The sequence below is a fragment of the Astyanax mexicanus genome, chromosome 4 (genome assembly GCF_023375975.1).
Source record: "Astyanax mexicanus isolate ESR-SI-001 chromosome 4, AstMex3_surface, whole genome shotgun sequence".
NCBI classification, from domain to species: domain Eukaryota; kingdom Metazoa; phylum Chordata; class Actinopteri; order Characiformes; family Acestrorhamphidae; genus Astyanax; species Astyanax mexicanus.
Window position 1 is genome coordinate 10715279 of NC_064411.1, and position 19713 is coordinate 10734991.

Genomic DNA, 19713 nt, shown 5'->3' on the forward strand with positions numbered 1-19713 from the left:
TGTATTCAACTAAGGATTTCCATTTAGTCAACTAATAGTCGAATCAGTTTTTTTTCCTAGAGCACCGTAAACAGGATCCCCGTTCTCTTCTGGACTTTTTTCCACTTCAAAGGAAAAACCTAAAACACTCAGATCAATGAATAAACATGGTAGGTTGGCTTTATTTAGCTTTTATTTATTTATTTACTGAAACTGAAGAGAACGTTTACAAAAAAAAGTCACCGTCAGTGCAGTGCGCATATCGCACATAAAACAGGAATAAAACGGCTTTTAAAACAACAAAATGTGCGTTCTCTCATCTCTCATTTAGCAACCTAATAGCTTTAAAATAATTCTCAGTTGGGAAACGTGTTGGCTAACTTCGTTAGACAGGCACTGTGCAAAATGTCAAAAAATATTTTAAATAAAATATGCCTGCCTGAAAGTATAAAAAACAATTTGCCACATGACAGCAAAAAAAATATAAATTAAAGTAAGGGTCCACTAAATATAACACTAAATATAACAACACACATTAAATATAACATTACTACTGTTACTGGGAGGCTGAGTGGGGCTGCTGTAGCTCTGAGTTATAAAACCATCAGCAGGAAAGGAAGAGGATCAGACTGTTGGTTTGGAGGGAATATAAACTCCTGGAGTCTGTTCTGCTCTGATAACAGATACTCTGTTCTTCACAATAATAACAGAACTGATCTCTCCACTCCTCCCTCCGGCTGTAGGAGAGTAGGAGTGTATGTGGACTGTCCCTCCGGCACTCTGTCCTTCTACAGAGTCTCCTCTGATACACACACACCCTCACACTCACCCTCACACACACACACACCCTCACCCTCACACACACACACACACTCACACACTCTCACACACTTACACACATTCTACACCACCTTCACTCAGCCCCTCTATGCAGGGTTTTTGGTTTATCCTGGCTCCTCAGTGCGTCTGTGTAAGAAGTTGCTCATTGTTGCCGCAAATTACAGGAGAGTTAAGGATACCGATTGCCAACATGGATAGTGGTGTCCCAATCCTGCTTCATTATGACACAACATTTGATTTGGGAGATTATTATTTCTCTCCCCTTCTTTTCCGTTACGGAAAAAACACACAAAAGCTTTTTCACAGATTAGTTTGATCTTTTTCCGGAACTCAACTCCCCACAGTTTGCCATATGCACTGATCATGAGACTGCGATAGACCTGACTATTCGTTCAGTGCTTCCAGCAGTTCCAATAGTAAACTGCTAGAACCACATTCTACAGAATGTAAAGTTTAAACTGCGAGAATTGAAAGGTGATCGTGATGTAAATATGTACACCAACGACGTCAGATCTTCTGGGGTCGGACACCAAAGAAGACTGGGACAGGAATCTTGAACTGTCCAACAAATGGAGCTCAGTATTTGCTGAATATTTCCGGAAGCACCTGGAAGTCCCAATGGAGAGGTCTGCCAGATTTGCACTACAAACTCTTGGCCTAACACTTTCTAACAAGTCAAAAAATCCTTCAGAACGTTTTAATGCGACCCTTAAAAGGTTGGTGGACTGGAACGAGGTCAGACCAGAGAAGATGGTTCTCTCACTCTGCAATCTCCGGACATACTATTTAAATAAAGTCCTGAGAGGCTGCTGTAATCTGGGGAACTACCACCTAAACAAGGTGAGTTTGGAGAAGGACATAAAATACACTAACTTCCCACCTGATGTGATGATCCTACAGGAAATTTCTGGGTTACACCAAGTGTCTCAATCCAATCAACAGACCTTTGCTTCTTCAGAAACAGACTTTGACATTGAGAGTGTCGCTTGCACAGCTCATCATTTCCATGGACAGATTAATCCTTGTGACAAAATCAGTCTTTTATTATTAAAGGGTGGATGGGGGGGGGGGGGGGGGGAATATATTGCCTCACTGGCACCAAAAGAGCAGTGCTCCTGCAATTCTGTCTCACAATGCTGTCACATCCTAGCAGCCAGACTGGCTATTGGCTTAAAAGTGGGTCAGAAGAAAAACGTCCACAATTTGAAGAAGGTGGTGAGGAGGGCTGGCAGGAGAATATCGGGGGTTAAAAGGCCCAACTAAAGAAATATGTTCAGAGAATAGTATTACAAGTTATATGTCACTGTGAATTAAATGTAACTGCTCACCCTCAGCCTGTAACCACCCCACCGGCAGGAACCACTATCAGTAAGCAATGGTCCCTTTCTTGAAATCAATAATGACGTGACATCTGTTACAGACCCACTGAGGTGAGAGCAAATAGTTTTTTCACACTGTTAAATTCATTTTTTAAATAACAATTACAGGACAAATATTATGTAATTGTTTTCAGCCAATAACTTTACATCATGTATTTCACCAGAGTCAAAGTGGAGCTTTGATTGTCCACCTGTGATCTATACAGCGGCTGTAGATCACATTTTATAATGAATGTTATATAACTAAGCAGCTAAGTCCAAGTAAGGAAGTCCTAGCCTCTGTTAAGAAAACACATGGCAACAGTGATCTAGAAAAACACCCTCAGATCTAGAGAAAGAAACCTTGCTGGGAACTAAAATTAAAATGTCGAATCAGTCCTCTTTCAGCACAAATGAAGCAGGTGAATTAATGGTCTGATGGTAAGATGATGAGAACTGCTATGGCAGGTCATTAATCAAAGATGTGAGTGCATGACGGGAAGATTTACAGTGGGCAAGAATTCAAGCTACACCTACACAACTTTATTATTCCCCTTTAAAAGGATAAAACCCAGGATTTGAAGCGGGAACTGTAAATGTAGAGATCCAGGTTCAAGCAGCATCAAGGAAGAACAGCAGGAAAGATCCAGCATTCAGCAGACAGCTAAGGATCGGAGAGAAATACATGCACACACTAGTGTGAATGGCTTGTAATGGAGGTAATAAAAAAGAGGCTCATCAGCAGTGATGGTATAGTTACTTTGAAAAAGTAATCCGATTACTGATTACTGATTATTCCTTTAAAAAGTAACTTAGTTACTTTATGGATTACTTGATTTTAAAAGTAACTAAGTTACTTTACAAGTTACTTTATTAGTTACTTTCAGCAGCTGCAGACACCACCTCCCGCCGCCTTAACATAAACATTATAACCAGTTTTGCCAATACTCCCTTTATTGGAAAATGCATTTTTAACAGCAACAATTTATCTCTATTAAGTTGAACTATTTCCTAAAAAAATACGTTTTTTTTAATAAAAATTAAAAAATTAACTTAACATAAATTTTTTTTAATAAAAAATAAAATATGGTCTTTCTTGATTTTACTAAACATAAATACTTGTTTTAAAAAATATATATAAAATAAAGAAAGTCTTTCTTGACCTGACATATTTAACACTGTAAAACTGAACATTGAACCTGTTGTTCTCTGCAGGGCAGCAAGGAGTGGTTTTATAAAACAGAACCGTGTATATGGTCTAGACCAGGGAACACATATTTGCAGACAGCGGTCCGGGTCCGGACCCAGACTTTGTCCAATACGGACCCATACCGGACCCAACTTCTGAGAAGGATTTAATTCTGACAGTGTTCATTTAAAGCACCGGAACTTTTCTTGTGTTTACGGAATGTGCGCTCTGCGCCACAGTGAACTTCCAATCACGTGTGGTGTAAAATCTTTAAATGCTCTCCTCTGCCAATCAAATTTGTGGCAGACCGCTGCCCTGCTAGTGAATTGGGACGTGGCCACAAAAAAAACGCCTGTACAAATCAAATAACAGACTGTATTAAAGAGATTAAAAATTGGATGACACACAACTTTCTCTTACTTAATTCTGATAAAACTGAGGTCCTTCTATTAGGTCCTAATATTGATAAAAACATAAATGTTAATACTGTAGACATAGACGGTCACTTAATTATACCTGGTAAAACTGTGAGAAACCTTGGGGTCATCTTTGACCCAATTCTTTCGTTTGATGCTCACATATGTAGCATAGTCAAAACTGCATTCTTCCACTTAAGAAATATAGCTAAAATCCGCAGTATACTCTCTCTGGAAGATGCTGAGAAGCTGGTACATGCATTCATAACCTCCAGGCTGGACTACTGCAACGCGTTGTTGGCTGGAAGTCCACATAAATTACTCCATAAACTCCAGCTAGTTCAGAATGCAGCCGCAAGAGTGCTTACCAGAGCTAGAAAGTTTGATCATATTACACCTATTCTTTCATCCCTACATTGGCTACCTGTTAGATTTCGTATAGATTATAAAATACTTCTCGCCTGTTATTAGTCCCGCGTATCAGAAAAAACTATGCAGGAGGAAGAGCATTCTTTTACAAAGCTCCCCAACTTTGGAATAGCCTCCCTATTAATATACGGGACTCAGACACACTCTCAATCTTTAAATCTAGACTCAAAACATTTCTATTTGCTCAAGCTTTTGAGTAATGTCTCATTACAATGTCTTTCTCTTACAGCTTATCCAGCATATATAAACCCTGTCCTAATCATCTGCTTTCTCTTTCTCTCCCCATGTCCTGAGCTGCTGCTACCAGTGCCCATCCCACTCCAGCAGAGTTTTATAAAACCATTCTAACCCCTTTTTCTTCCCTCCCCTCTCTGTTCTCTCTCTCTATCTTTCTCACATGTGCTGAGACGCCTGGCCGGCCGGTCTGCCCGGATGTGTCCGTCTGTGGTTCCAGCTTTCAGGAATCAGCCCTGTCCTTCTACTCATCAGAATTATTTCACAACCCTTCTAACTTCTGCTTTTTGTTTCTCTTCCTTTCCTTTCTGTTTTCTCTATCTATCTCTTTTACATGTATGGAGATGCCCTGTTCCTGATGTTCCCAGCCTGGCTCTCCACTGCCCGCTGTGTTGTTCTCCGGCTCTGCAACCCTGCACTGATTAACATTAACACACTCAGTATCTGTTTCTGTATTAGCCATAGCTCTATAGTTTGTGCCCATTACATTATTATATTCATAAATTAGTACCTGTTATATTAGCCATAGTTCACATTAATTCTCTGTACTGTTTTTGTTCTGTTATTTGTTTCTTATTTGTTTGTACTAAGCGGGTCGACCCGAGTAGGATGGGTTCCTCGGACTGAGTCTTGGTTCCTTCCAAGGTTTCTTCCTCTTAAAGGGAGTGTTTTCTTGCCACTGTGTCACCATAAAATTGGCATCTCTGTGGTGCTGCTCATAAGAGGCGTGGACCTGTTTTACCTGTAAAGCGGCTTTGTGACAACCTTTGTTGTAAAAAGTGCAATATAAATAAAATTGAATTGAATTGAACTTCAAGTAGCGACGAAAAGGACCTTTTGAGATAGGAGCCCTGAATTTAAGGACCCCATGGAAGAACCGTAATGAAACATAAAATTATTCCTTCTAATCAAGTATTCATTTAATGTTACATTTTTTAAGGTTCTCAGCTAAATATTACCCCAAGTAGGTAGGGGGCTCTTTCCTTTTGCCCTACAGGAGATAGTAGTTTGTTATCATTATCAACTAGATCCAGCTGGACTCATGTCAGTTTTTACATCATTTTTATGCCAGTAAATGATATTGTTGGAGTAGAGTTTGTCAGTTGACATGAAATCATTAAGTTGTCAGGTGTTTTTTTTTTTTTTTTTAGCCTTTTTTAGCCTTTTAAATGCTGCACCTTAAAGTGCTAAATTCTGTGTATACCACTGTCACTTATTACTATACATTACTATACAACTACTGTAAAGTATTAAGTAGTTAGTTCCTATTGTGGATAATTTGGTAACTAGTAAGAGTTTTGGAACTACATTAAGTTTTGCAGTCACTACTATAATTTATTTAATATCTAAATTAATTGTGTTTTGCATATAGTTGACATGCATCCGCACATTCAAGCTTGTGCTGTGTCATGAGACTAATTTAACAAGCAAGTTTACATGTGTAAAGTGGTGGAGTTGGCTGTAACATCTTAACTAGTGCAATTTCATGGTCCTTCTCCTTTGCTGTTAAGTTTCTTCTCAGCCATTTATTCTTCTGGCTTTCTTAGCCAACTATTTTGCTGTCAATTCCATATCAAAAATATATCAGCAAAATGATAACTGATGTAATTTTTGTCGTATTTGTCATTTAATTTTAGAACTTATATTAGGGTGGACATTGGTGTAACAAGATATTGTTGAAGGGTGAAAGCTGCTACCCATGTGGCCATTACGTACATATTTTACATAGTCTTACCTTTAGCACTGCCGCAAAAATAGAACGAAGCCGAGGTAAAAGCTGTTGAAAAATATATGATTTCCCGGTAAGAGAGATTGTTTGCAGTGCCTGGATGCAGAACCACATACACTTCACCAAAGATCATGGACTGGCATTAAATTGTATGTAAAAAATCGAATAACATCCTTGAAAAGACACACTTGTAAATGCGCTAGGTGATTCTAAAATATGGATAAACTTGTGGGAACTACAGGACAATAATTAAAAAACAATTAAATAAATGTTTATACTAGAGCTGGGCAATATGGCCACAAAAAAAACCTTCGACTAAAAATAAAAAAACAAAAAAATTTAAGTGGATTTTTTCCCCTACTAAAAATCTGATTAAAGATGATAAAGAAATGGTTAACAACTAGTTTTTATTTATTTAATTTTCACCTAAATGTCCACTTTGTGGTTTAAGTGCAACCAGAAACAAGCAAAGATAGAAGTTTAGGTGTTACGAATGAGGAGGGTGGACGTTCCTATTGGTTGATCGATGTCAGATACCATATATGGATTGTACATGTTTTGCCCATTTGGCGGTTACTATGGTAACGTGGGAGATTATATAATAAAGATCATTTAGATCGTAATACAGACTATAATCCATTTCTCTGAGGAGAGCAGCTGCTTCTCTGAGCAGATCCAATACTGAACTTAACTCCGACATTTCAGCTCCTCCCTCTCTGGGCTTGATTGCTCAGCCTGTACGTGAAAAACACGCCCCCTTCATTATCATATAAGGACAAGGAAAAAACGAAATAAATAAATTGGGAAATAAATGAATACAGAAATAAATAAATGCAGAAATAAATAGTTATGTAAAAAAAAAGTAAATCGAAAAGAAATGTTAATAAAGGAACCCATGAATAACAAATTATTAGTTTTAATATTTTAGTATTAGTATTAATGATGCCCATGTACTTTAGATGAAGTTACTTTGAAGTATATCCAAATATATTGGTTCAATATAAATAGTATAAATGTTTGGTTCATTTAATGATGCAAAAAGTGAATGGATATAGACAACTATACTACCAATATTTTCTTACAGGTAATATAAATTAGCAAAAAATGTAGGCTATAAAACGAGCAGCCAACACTGAAGGCTGTAGGCAGTGATTGACATCACCACCAGTAGCAGCAACAACTGTTTTTTTTCTGGTTGCTAAAATATTTTCTGCAGTTAATTTATATCATAATACACACTAAAATGTGTAATTTAACATTTCCCTGCACATTAGACTAACCAATTGGAATTGCACTTACCATTCTGGTATATTTTTATATTTAACCTTGACCTGCTGCCACAGCAGCCATGCCCTTTTCTTTCTTTCAGAAAATACACCAGATCTCCAAGGTCATTGTTGCAATTACAAATGCTTTGGTCTGTTTTGCAGTGGCTCTACAGTCACAATTTGAAAAAGTTATATAATTTTTTTTATTATTATTATTCCTCACAGAACTACAGAAAGGTAATGCACAAATACATGATTGAAATATAATTATTAAAATAATAATAATAATAATAATTAGTTCTGTGTTGAATAATATCAGAATGTTTCCCCTCAACTTTTTTAAGAATGCCAGCACATTTGTTATTGCAGCAGTTTTCTGGGAGAACTTGAATAGGATATGCTTAATTTCTTTAGAGTGTTTTTTATTTTTATTTAATATTTGTTGACTTTTAAATAATGTGCTACGTTAAATACTTTCAGAAAGTTCGCTAGGAAGCCCTGTTATCTTTTAAAATGAAATTCCATTTTTTAACATTGCATTATTCATTGTTTAAATTTTGTTCATACAGAGTGGGGTTTGGTGTAAAATTATAGATAATCATAGAGAAAAAGAATGACTCAAGATTTTATATTTTTTAATAGAAAATGAAACCAGATATTGTCGTAAGTACATAGATTTTTATATGCTGTCCATCCCCCCCCAGTGATTAAAGTTTGTGTTCTGAGATTATATGGATTAATGATGGTTAAGCTAGCAATCTGCAGTTGCAAAAAAGCAATTCACCAAGATTTGTGAGTGGTTAATTCATGTTAAATGGTATTTCTTATGCAGTTTTGTGCAATCATATTAAAAGCACTTTGTTGACTTTTTGAAACTGTTTATTCCTTTTTATTTACATTCATTAAGTAGGACAATGACTATTAGACAGTGGCAATTATCTTTAATATTTATCTTTTCTGAAGCAGGAAATGTGGTAGAACATGCGTTTGCTGCTCCAGATGTAAATTAAACTTAAAGCTGTTTACCAAAACACACTGTGATAGATAAATAAATCAAACAAACTTACCTGTTTACACTTAAAAATGGAAAATAAATGGTACAAGATATAGTATGTTACCTATTCTTAGGATAGGACCTTGTTTTCATTTCCTTTATTTAAATAGTTCCCATTGTGACCATCAGGTCCTGTAAAGTCTGCAGTATGAAGTTTGTGTATATGTCCTCATTTATGATCTTAATAATATTTGTCTCCAAAGAAAAGTAAAATTTTCAGATGTATAGGTAATTCATTAATCAAAATTCCACAGTTCTTTTCTTTTGATTTGTTTTAAATTAAATGCAGATCAGTTAACATTATCTTTCTAAACCCTCTAGCTTAACTAGCTTAAATATTCCACACTGAAATAAAGTAGTTAACATTAGCTAACCTAGTTAGCTAAAATATTCCAGACTGAAATAAAGTAGTTAACATTAGCTAACCTAGCTAGCTAAAACATTTCATTATGAAATAAATTAAGGTCTTAACTGTCAATAAATTTGAGCTTTAAAATGTGAAGATACCTTGGATCATTCCACACTGAAATAAAGCAGTTAATATTAGCTAACCTAGCTAGCTAAAACATTCCACACTGAAATAATGTAGTTAACATTAGCTAACCTAGCTAGCTAAAACATTCCACACTGAAATAAAGTAGTTAACATTAGCTAACCTAGCTAACTAAAACATTCCACACTAAAATAAAGTAGTTAACATTAGCTAACCTACCTAGCTAAAACATTCCACACTGAAATAAAGTAGCTAACATTAGCTTACCTAGCTAGCTAAAACATTCCACACTGAAATAAAGTAGTTAACATTAGCTAACCTAGCTAAAACATTCCACACTGAAATAAAGTAGTTAACATTAGCTTACCTAGCTAGCTAAAACATTCCACACTGAAATAAAGTAGTTAACATTAGCTAACCTAGCTAGCTAAAACATTCCACACTGAAATAAAGTAGTTAACATTAGCTAACCTAGCTAAAACATTCCACACTGAAATAAAGTAGTTAACATTAGCTAACCTAGCTAGCTAAAACATTCCACACTAAAATAAAGTAGTTAACATTAGCTAACCTAGCTAACTAAAACATTCCACACTGAAATAAAGTAGTTAACGTTAGCTTACCTAGCTAACTAAAACATTCCACACTGAAATAAAGTAGTTAACATTAGCTAACCTAGCTAACTAAAACATTCCACACTGAAATAAAGTAGTTAACATTAGCTAACCTAGCTAGCTGAAACATTCCACACTGAAATAAAGTAGTTAACATTAGCTAACCTAGCTAGCTGAAACATTCCACACTGAAATAAAGTAGTTAACATTAGCTAACCTAGCTAGCTGAAACATTCCACACTGAAATAAAGTAAATGTTAGCTAACCTAACTAAATGTTAGTTATTTTAATTTTTTTGTTAAAATTTTGAACAGTGTTAACTTGCATGGTAAATTTTGAATAGGCATGGTGACCATCACAAAGTGAAGCATTGATTATTTAATATAAGGAGTAAATGTGTGACGAATACCAGGACCCGAGGATACGAGCGCTGATTAGTAAACAGGTTTATTTACAGGACTAGGCAAACAGAGGTGGTCAGGGACAGGTAATGTCACTCATTTGTATGCCTACAAGACGCCAGGTCAGCCAAAACATTAAGTACACACAAAAACTCACCAGTCAGGCAGCCTATTACTGTGAATAAGTTTCACATTGAAGGGCAGCCTTTAAATAGTTTTTTTTAATGTGATATGACATAATATTTGTCTCATTTACCGTTGCAGTTCCATTATAGCACATGTGTCAAACACAAGGCCCGCGGGCCAAATGTGGCCCGCCACGTCTTTTTATGTGGCCCGCGAGAGCTTGTAAGATCTTAGTGTCTATAATAAATAGGTCAGAAGCGTCCTTTGACCAAAAAATACATTTCCCACAATGCTTGTCGATTGTATTACCCGCAAAGTTACTGCTTACTGCCACTACACGGCAGTGTAGTCATTGATGTGGAAACCCTGCCGGAGGGAAGGTGTAACTTCGCGGGTGGAATTGAGACATATAAATGTTTATCCCATAATGTCCAGAAAAAGAGAAGTTGATGCAGACGGACGGCTGTGCTTCAAGGCGAAAGACCGGTATGCCTTTTGTGTTACGAAGAGTGTTACTGACCAATATAAACGCTTTTTAGGAGAGATATAAGTTATGTGTAAATATTTATAAGACAATAGCTGACAAAATCTGTTTTAATGACGTTAATAAACATCACTGTGACAGCGCTAGTCGCAGTTTCACCTCAGCAAAGTACGAGGACGTGAATCACTTATCTAACCAGCCTTTACTGATTTCTGCCCTCAATAACCCTTTCAATAACCTCCAATAGCCTTTAATAGTCTTCAGTATCCTTCAACAGTCTAACCTTGCAGCCGTGGTGTGTCCACTAAACTCCGTAGTTATAAACATCCTGAGGTTAGCAGCGCGATAACTGACCTGTTTATAATGTAATCCCAGCAGTGACTCATGCTCTAAACGGCTGCTGTTAGCTGATTGGGCTGAAAGATGAACTGTAGAGAGCTGTATTATTCGGTTACAAAAATCTTTATTTCATACACAGAAGAACTTAAAAATTTTAAAAACGCTCCAGACTGGCTGAGCTGAGCCCTGTAGCCCGTGGCTGGGCTGTAGCTCTGACTCAGTAAAGACTGCGGACTTGTGGTGCTGCTGCTGCAGCTCCCACTAGTGGTTGGATGAGGAACTGCTAAATCTGAGGAAATGCTATGTTCTTAACAGCTCACAATTTTTGATTTTATATTTATTAAGCCTTATTTCAGTTAATAATTTCAAAGTTAATATAACTTGATGTCATTTCTATTCACTTGAATAGTTTGGTTCTTGATTGATGGAGTTTTTGGATTTCATGACATGACAAATTAAAAGGATTTATGTTAATAGAGCAACAAGCAAACATTTTTTCCATGCAACTGTAATATTTGATTGAATAAATAATATATTGAGAGTTATTTAACATTAAGGAGTTCATTCATTTACATATATTACATTTGGTTACATTTTATTACATTTATAAGTTACATCTGGCCCTCGGAGGACAGCCAATATGCCAATGTGGCCCTCGGCCAAAATGAGTTTGACACCCCTGCATTATAGTTAGCTAACTATACTACTAACGCATAGCCCCTTCCATTAGAACACTGAAAAGGGGTTTGACAGCCATGGCCCCACCCCCGTAGTGAAAATCATGAATCTGATTGGTTAGATTGTCCTGCGACTTTGCTAAAGACTCATTACTACAACCTTCACAAAATCAGTAGAAGGGTCACTCAGACAGACAGGCAGAAGTAATTTTAAAAAGCTTTGATTGGTTAGAACTGCTGTCAGTCAGATAAGAGTCCCATAGCCACTGAAAAACACAGACTAATGCTTTTATTTAGTTGCTGTTTTTTATTTTAGTTAATTCATAAATTATTTGCTCATAGTTTACAATAACTATAATTAGAAGGGCCTTACTGCACACCACTGCTGTAATCTGTAAAAACACTTTGTGAGTTGCTCTGGAAAAGTGCTATACAAATAGAGATTACTTACTTACTAGCATTGTAAACCTGTTGGGAGCATCTGCTAAAAGCTCTGTATCTCGGTAGGCTGGCAGTAACCGGATGTTTTTTTTACTTTACCCAAGTCCATTATTGGAATTCTCATTTGGGTGTCTGTTAGTACTTACACAATAATAACATAAGACATTCTGAAGATCCATCAGGGTCACAGAGAGGTTATCAACCATTTCTTGGGCGGATATTTCAATATAAAAGTATTTTTTTATTGAAACACAGGCATATAAGTAAATGTAGAGGTGAAGCAATACAAACATAATAGTTGGTACTGGAAAAAAAAGAAGAGGAAACTAAATAATTTGAATGTTCTTAGAAACTTTGAAAATCACAAAAAAAAAAAAAAACATTAAGCAAGATATGACATCCAATAAGGAAAGGATAAGAGTATATAGCTTGAGTAACACAACAACCAAATATACCTCTATATCCCTCTTTGGTAACAGATTTTTAATCAGACTGAACCATAGACCAAGGAGAACACCAGCAGAGGGAGTGAATGAGTCCGCAACCTTACTGCGCTACACAAACCTGATTTGGGTTGATTTCAGTATGGGAACTACAGCTGGAGTGTTTTATTTAAACTCTGGAAAGGATTTTTTGGTCTCTCTGCGGGGTCTGGATGCTCCTCTCTGGTCTACATGACAGTACCCGGCACAGTGTCGTCTCTCTGTAGCTCTGGGTCTCACTTTTGGGAGCACTCTCTGGAGTGGCTTAGTGTTTTCCCCTTATCCTTTCATATGGGTGGGCCTGGTGGTTAATAGCTTTAGGCTAAGCTATGCTACACTGAGGTACAAACTGAAGTAAACAAACTGTGGACGGCTTCCATAGAGATACCAGAAATTAATGGAAAATAATCAATTCTGCATAGAAAAGAGATTAAATGCTTTCAAATCCTTCTAATCATAAGCTCTGAAGGTTTGATTCTAAACTATTAGTTGTAAGCTAAGAATCCTACTCTACTCCTAACAACTACGACATCTAAATTTTAAGGCTTAAGTTATGCAATTCTAACATCTGGAGCAAACACTGGCAGTGCCCTCGCTCGAACGACCTTCCCTTCTTCAGTACAGAACTCTTACCGTAACTACCTTAAAATCTGAGCTCTGTCTCACGAAGAATGTCGTGGAATATCAAACATACAAGAAGACATAACAAGGAATTTAATAAACATCATCCCTGGATCCGAATCATTTTGCTGAACCTGTAAAATCCATTGTTAAATTCAGTTCATGTTTGTTTCTGGTGGAACGTGTCCCAAGTGACAAAGTGAAACATTTGTGTAGGATAAGGTGTACTGTCTGAAAGATTTACGATTTGCACTTTTAATTGCAGCGGAAAAGATCTGGGATAGTTTTCTCTCCTGTGTGAACGCACTGGTGTGTTTTGAGATCACTCTGTTTAGTAAAACTCTTGACAGAGTGCTGATGTTTCTCCATGTCGGGACTTCATTTGTCTGTTTAATGTGGCAAACGATTTCTGCGTGTTCTGGAGATTCTTCAGGACGGCTTGTGCTTCACCTCTTTCAGCAGTTTAACTTTGCTTTTTGTTAATTATCCTGGTTGTTGGAAGTGATGAATTTCTGGAGAAAACCTGGAATATTTTTATTTCTGGAAAAAACAAAAATGAATGAATTGTACATTAAAATAAAAGCAGGTAAATTATCCAAAAGTACCTAGATCAGTTTCACTATATGGACAAAACAACCATAAAAGTTTCAGAACTTTTATTCTAACTCCATAGACATTATAATATATACTTATATCTTAACAGTCAGCAGGCTGCAGCTGCAGAATTTGTGTAGCAGAAACAATTCTAATTGTATAATTCTCCCTTTCAAATAATATTTTTAGTGTAAAGTTCATTTTATAATTCTCCCTTTCAAATAATATTTTTAGTTTTATATTCATATTTTATATTATATTAAAAGTTCAGTGAATACAAGATGTCGCATTAAATTGGAATGTTTAAAACATTCAAATTAAACAACATTTACTAAAAATTACAAAAAATCAAACTGTAACCGGTCTCATTACTGCATCTTGCAGATGAAGAGGCCTCATTAGAACCATGCAACAAAAGTGCAGCAGGGTCAGAGCCATCCACTGTGAACAAGAGAAAGATCTCTGAGCTAGCTCCTTCATGCCCAGTTCACCAAAGAATGCCACTAAAAATAAATCAGTGTTTCGTTTAAATATATAGATATTTTGGATTGCATTAAATGAATGGTCTATCAATTTTATTATCAGAGTTTAGTATTCGTTATTTAAATTGTTATTTTTTAATACATATAATACACATTGGAAGCAAATCATTTTATTGTTCTCATATTTGCATTTGAATGTAGCACTTTTAATGTTTAATGTATCTTGTAGTTATCTTGCTCCATGTTTTACATTAATTACACTGTGGATTACACTATACTACACTCATATCAACTAAAACGAAAGTTTGACTATAGAATAAATAGTGTAAATCGCTGGACAATCATTTGTCAGGACAATTTGGAATTGTTTGTTGCCTTTCTTGTGGGGAAAAAGTGATTAAATACCCATTCAGTTATTCTGAAGTCTAGTATTTTTATTAGTAAGAACTCCAGTTACAGATTTATTCACTATAATTCTACCTAGTGCCATATTTTTTTTATTTAATTTTGGGTATGTATAGTTCAGGTTTTAGTGTTAATAATATTTTTCCTATTTATAACTGGGGTTTTACCAATTACAATTTCCTTCAAAAAATCTGCAAATTCAATTGCTACTAGTAGATAAAAGAGAATCTATTTCAATGTAAATCATTAGCCTTGTTATTATTATTATTATATTTACGAAATTTTGGAATTTAGATTGGTAAATTGTATTTTACACTAATGATAATAAATTAAAAATATATTAAAATAAGATCAAAGTAAAAATATATTTTTATTAGTAGAAATTGTAATTCAAAGTCATTGTATATATCTGTAACTGGAGTTTTTCCAGTAAAAAAAAAAAGTAAAATCCAATGTAAATCAATGGTAAGTCAGAACTACATTGAGGATATGAGGTAATATCTGAAACCAGAGTTGTATAGCTGGTGTGGCTTTAGGCTAAAACGGCTTTACATGGCTATGTTGTATTTTTACATTTGCAAGCGGTTGTATGAAAAATGGATTTAAATGGGAAAACAGTAAAAACTCCAGTTACAGTTATCTAATATTATTTAATATGTTTTATTAGTACAAATCAATCCAATCCATCTCAACCCATATTAATTATAAATACTGATTATACAAATGTTTATTCATCTGATATCAAATATCTCTAAAATTATTTTTCACTAGAAAAAAGTGTATTTTTTATATAGAGAAATAAAATATAGATATCTACACTGAGTTGTCTGATTTACATTAAACTTCCCTTGTCTATAATCACTTTTTTACTAGTAAAATTCCACACTTCTGTAAGGGATTTCTAAATAATACAAATGCTAATTTAAGGTATTGAATAGAATTTTCAGTAGTAAAAATGAGAATTATGTAAGTGAGATTTCATGTAAATCAATGGAAAATATTACTATTAAAAACAACATTAATGATCCTGCTAACAAGACTAGTCAAAATGAGTTTATAGATCTGTTTTATACCTGAATTATAATGAAGAGATTATGATTGTGGCTATGCATTTATGTTTTTTTTAGATGGAACAAAACTTTGGAAGAGCTTCGCCCTACCAGAGAGGATGTTGCATTCACCTAAAATGTGTTGCGAAAGTGACCCAAACACCTGCAGTATCCTTCACTTTCGAAGACACGGTGTCAGCTGATCTCACAACTAATCCCCTCTGTGCACTGAGGGATGAGTCGTCAGTGTTTACTTTATACCTGACAGAGGGAAAAGTGACCCTGGATCAGACCTATATGTTTAAAAATCATATAGATTAAAAATGAGAAAGCATACATAAATGCCAACACTGACATTTACAGGACATGCAACATGCCTGAAAGATAAAAAAATGTGGAAAAGGCAGCAAACATAGTCTGTCCATCAAGCGTTGAGACAAAGCTTCTCAGATCAGATCTGCAAAAGGCTTTGTGACTGTGCAGGAGCAAATAACATCAGTGAGTGTTTTAATAGCTGGGTAAACATTGCTTCATGAAAAAGGACTTCATACTAGTCATTGTAACTGGGGGTAAAAATTTATGAACTTGTTTTTAATATGTCTTAAAACAATTAAGTATTAAAGTAATTAATAAGTACTGCAATGCGAGCAGAAATCAACTTAGAAACAACTAGTAAGAAGTGTAATTTGTTGGTATTACTTATTAATTTAATTAATTGTTAATGGGGACCTGCAGATACTAAGTGGTGATAATCAGAAAATGATTGCTAGCAAACTATACTTTAAACTGACAGACAACCTCAACAACTAACAATAACCTGTCTTACTGAGATGTTCTTAGAAAATATTTTATTTCAGTGTGGAATGTTTTAGCTAGCTAGGTTAGCTAATGTCTAATTTATTTAAAAGTGGAACGATCTAGCTAGCTAGGTTAGCTAATGTTTACTTCATTTCAAACTGTAAAGATTTAGATAGCTAGGTTAACTAATGTTAAATACTTTATTTCAGAGTGGAATTGTTTAGCTAGCTAGGTTAGCTAATGTTAACTACTCTATTTCAGTGTGGAATGATTTAGTTAGCTAGGTTAGCTAATGTTTAATTTATTTGAAAGTGGAACGATCTAGCTAGCTAGGTTAGCTAATATTAACTATATTTCAGTGTGGAATGTTTCAGCTAGCTAGGTAAGCTAATGTTAACTACTTTATTTAAGTGTGTAAGCTAGGCTAGCTAATGTTTAATTTATTTGAAAGTGGAAAGATCTAGCTAGCTAAGTTAGCTAATGTTAACTATATTTCAGTGTGGAATGTTTCAGCTAGCTAAATTAGCCATTTTTTACTTCATTTCAAAGTGGAAAGATTTAGCTAGTTAGGTTAGCTTATTTTAACTACTGTATTTAAGTGTGTAATTATTTAGCTAGCTAGGATAGCTAATATTAACTACTTTATTTTAGTGTGGAATGTTTTAGTTAGCTAGGTTAGCTAATGTTAACTACTTTATTTCAGTGTGGGATGTTTTAGCTAGCTAGGTTAGCTAATGTTAACTACTTTATTTCAGTGTGGAATGTTTTAGCTAGCTAGGTTAGCTAATGTTAACTACTTTATTTTGGTGTGGAATGTTTTAGCTAGCTACTTTAGGTCATTTTAATGAAATTAGGTGTGGGCGTGGGCGTGACCACCACCCAGCCCCTGAAATGCACTTTCAAGCTCTTTTTTACACTTTTACGCTTCTGAAGATTTATAAGAGTTTTTAAATCCATAGTGTGTTTTGCAATTTTACAAACGGTAACAGACATGACAACAGCTAGCAAGTGTAAATGATGAGAGCAGTATAGGTATTAATATTAATTAAACGGTTATATCTAAATTGTCTTGTATTTTTGATTGACTTTTAGTTATCGCAGATAACTCCTCCTCTAAATCCTAGTTTATAGCGCTGATATAAAAATATTTGTGCACATCAATTTTAGGTTGAGTCAACATTTTATATGGTTTATATTGTTTGTACTAAACTTTATTTGTATTAAACATGTACATCTTCGTATTTTATCATACCTTGCACTGACATTCTGGTGTATAAAGGGGAATTTAAACAAAAATAATAAATTATATTTTATTTGAAGGGAGTTTGTCTAAAAGCATTGTGAGTGTAGCGCTTGAGAGTGCATTTCCGGGGCTTGACATTGCATGTGCACTGTGAAGCCCCTGTTGCACACAGACCCCTCTCAGCAAGGTTAGCTAATGTTTGGTAATGCCAACTACATTTCAGTGTGGAATGATTTAGCTAGCCAGGTAAGCTAAAGTCAACCACTTTATTTCAGAGTTGATTGATTTAGCTAGCTAGGTTAGTTAATGTTAACTACTTTATTTCAGTGTGGAATGTTTTATCTAGCTACGTTAGCTAATGTTAACTACTTTATTTCAGTGTGTAATGTTTTATCTAGCTAGGTTAGCTAATGTTTACTTTATTTCAGAGTGAAAAGATTTAGCTAGCTACGTTAGCTAATGTTAACTACTTTATTTCAGTGTGGAATGTTTAAGCTTGCTAGGCTAGCTAATGTTAACTACTTTATTTCAGAGTGAAAAAATTTAGCTAGCAACTTTAGGTAATTTGAACTACTTTATTTCAGTGTGGAATCTTTATAGCTAGCTAGGTTAGCTAATATTAACTATTTTATTTCAGTGTGGAATGTTTTAGCTAGCTAGGTTAGCTAATATTAATTACTTTATTTCAGTGTGTACTGTTTCAGCTAGCTACTTTAGGTAGTTTTAACAATTTATTTCAGTGTGGGATGTTTTAGCTAGCTAAGGTAGCTAATGTTAACTTTATTTCAAAGTGAAAAGATTTAGCTAGCTACATTAGCTAGGTTAGCTAATGTTAACTACTTTATTTCAGTGTGGAATGTTATAGCTAGCTAGGTTAGCAAATGTTAACTACTTTAATTTAGTGTGGAATGTTTTAGCTAGATAGGTTAGCTAATGTTATCTACTCAATTTCAGAGTGGAATTTTTTAGTTAGCTAGATGAGCTAATGTTTACTGCTTTATTTTAATGTGGAATGTTTTAGCTAGCTACATTAGCTAATGTTAACTACTTTATTTCAGTGTGGAATATTTTAGCTAGCTAGGTAAGCTAATGTTAAATGCTTTATTTCAGTATGGAATGTTTTAGCTAGCTAGGTTAGCTAATGTTAACTACTTTATTTCAGTGTGGAATATTTTAGCTAGCTAGCTAAGCTAATGCTAAATGCTTTATTTCAGTGTGGAATGATTAAGCTAGCTAGGTTAGCTAATGTTAACTAATTTATTTTAGTGTGGAATGTTTTAGCTAGTTAGGTTAGCTAATGTTAACTACTTTATTTAAGTGTGGAATGTTATAGCTAGCTAGGTTAGCTAATATTAATTACTTTATTTCAGTGTGTAATGTTTTAGCTAGCTATAAAAGCTAATGTTAACCACTTTATTTCAGAGTGGAAAGAATTAGCCGGCTAGGTTAGCTAATGTTAACGATATTTCAGTGTGGAATGTTTAGTAAGCTAGATTAGCTAATGTTTACTTTGTTTCAGAGTGAAAAAAATTATCTAGCTAGGTAAGTTAATGTTAACCACTTTATTTCACTGTGGAATGGTTTAGCTATCTGGGTTAGCTAATGTTAACTACTTTATTTCAGAGTGGAAAGATTTAGCCAGCTAGGTTAGCTAATGTTAACTACTTTATTTCAGGGTGGAATGTTTTAGCTAGCTAGGTTAGGTAATGTTAACTACTTTATTTCAGTGTAGAATGTTTTAGCTAGCTAGGTTAGCTAATGTTAACTACTTTATTTCAGGGTGGAATGTTTTAGCTAGCTAGGTTAGCTAATGTCAACTACTTTATTTTAGTGTGGAATGTTTTAGCTAGCTAGGTTAGCTAATTTTAACTACTTTATTTCAGTGTGGAATGTTTTAGCTAGCTAGGTTAGCTAATGTTAACTACTTTATTTAAGTGTGGAATGTTTCAGCTAGCTAGGTTAGCTAAT

General features: G+C 34.9%; 2 protein-coding genes across 4 annotated transcripts in view; both read left to right on the plus strand.

The window, feature by feature from the left end:
• The window catches only part of LOC125801199 (zinc finger protein 271-like), an 883173-nt gene that overhangs the window by 817265 nt on the left and 46195 nt on the right, over nt 1-19713 (plus strand). The gene's annotated exons all lie outside the window — the stretch shown is intronic.
• The window catches only part of LOC111190863 (zinc finger protein ZFP2-like), a 671215-nt gene that overhangs the window by 289531 nt on the left and 361971 nt on the right, over nt 1-19713 (plus strand). The window lies entirely within an intron of this gene.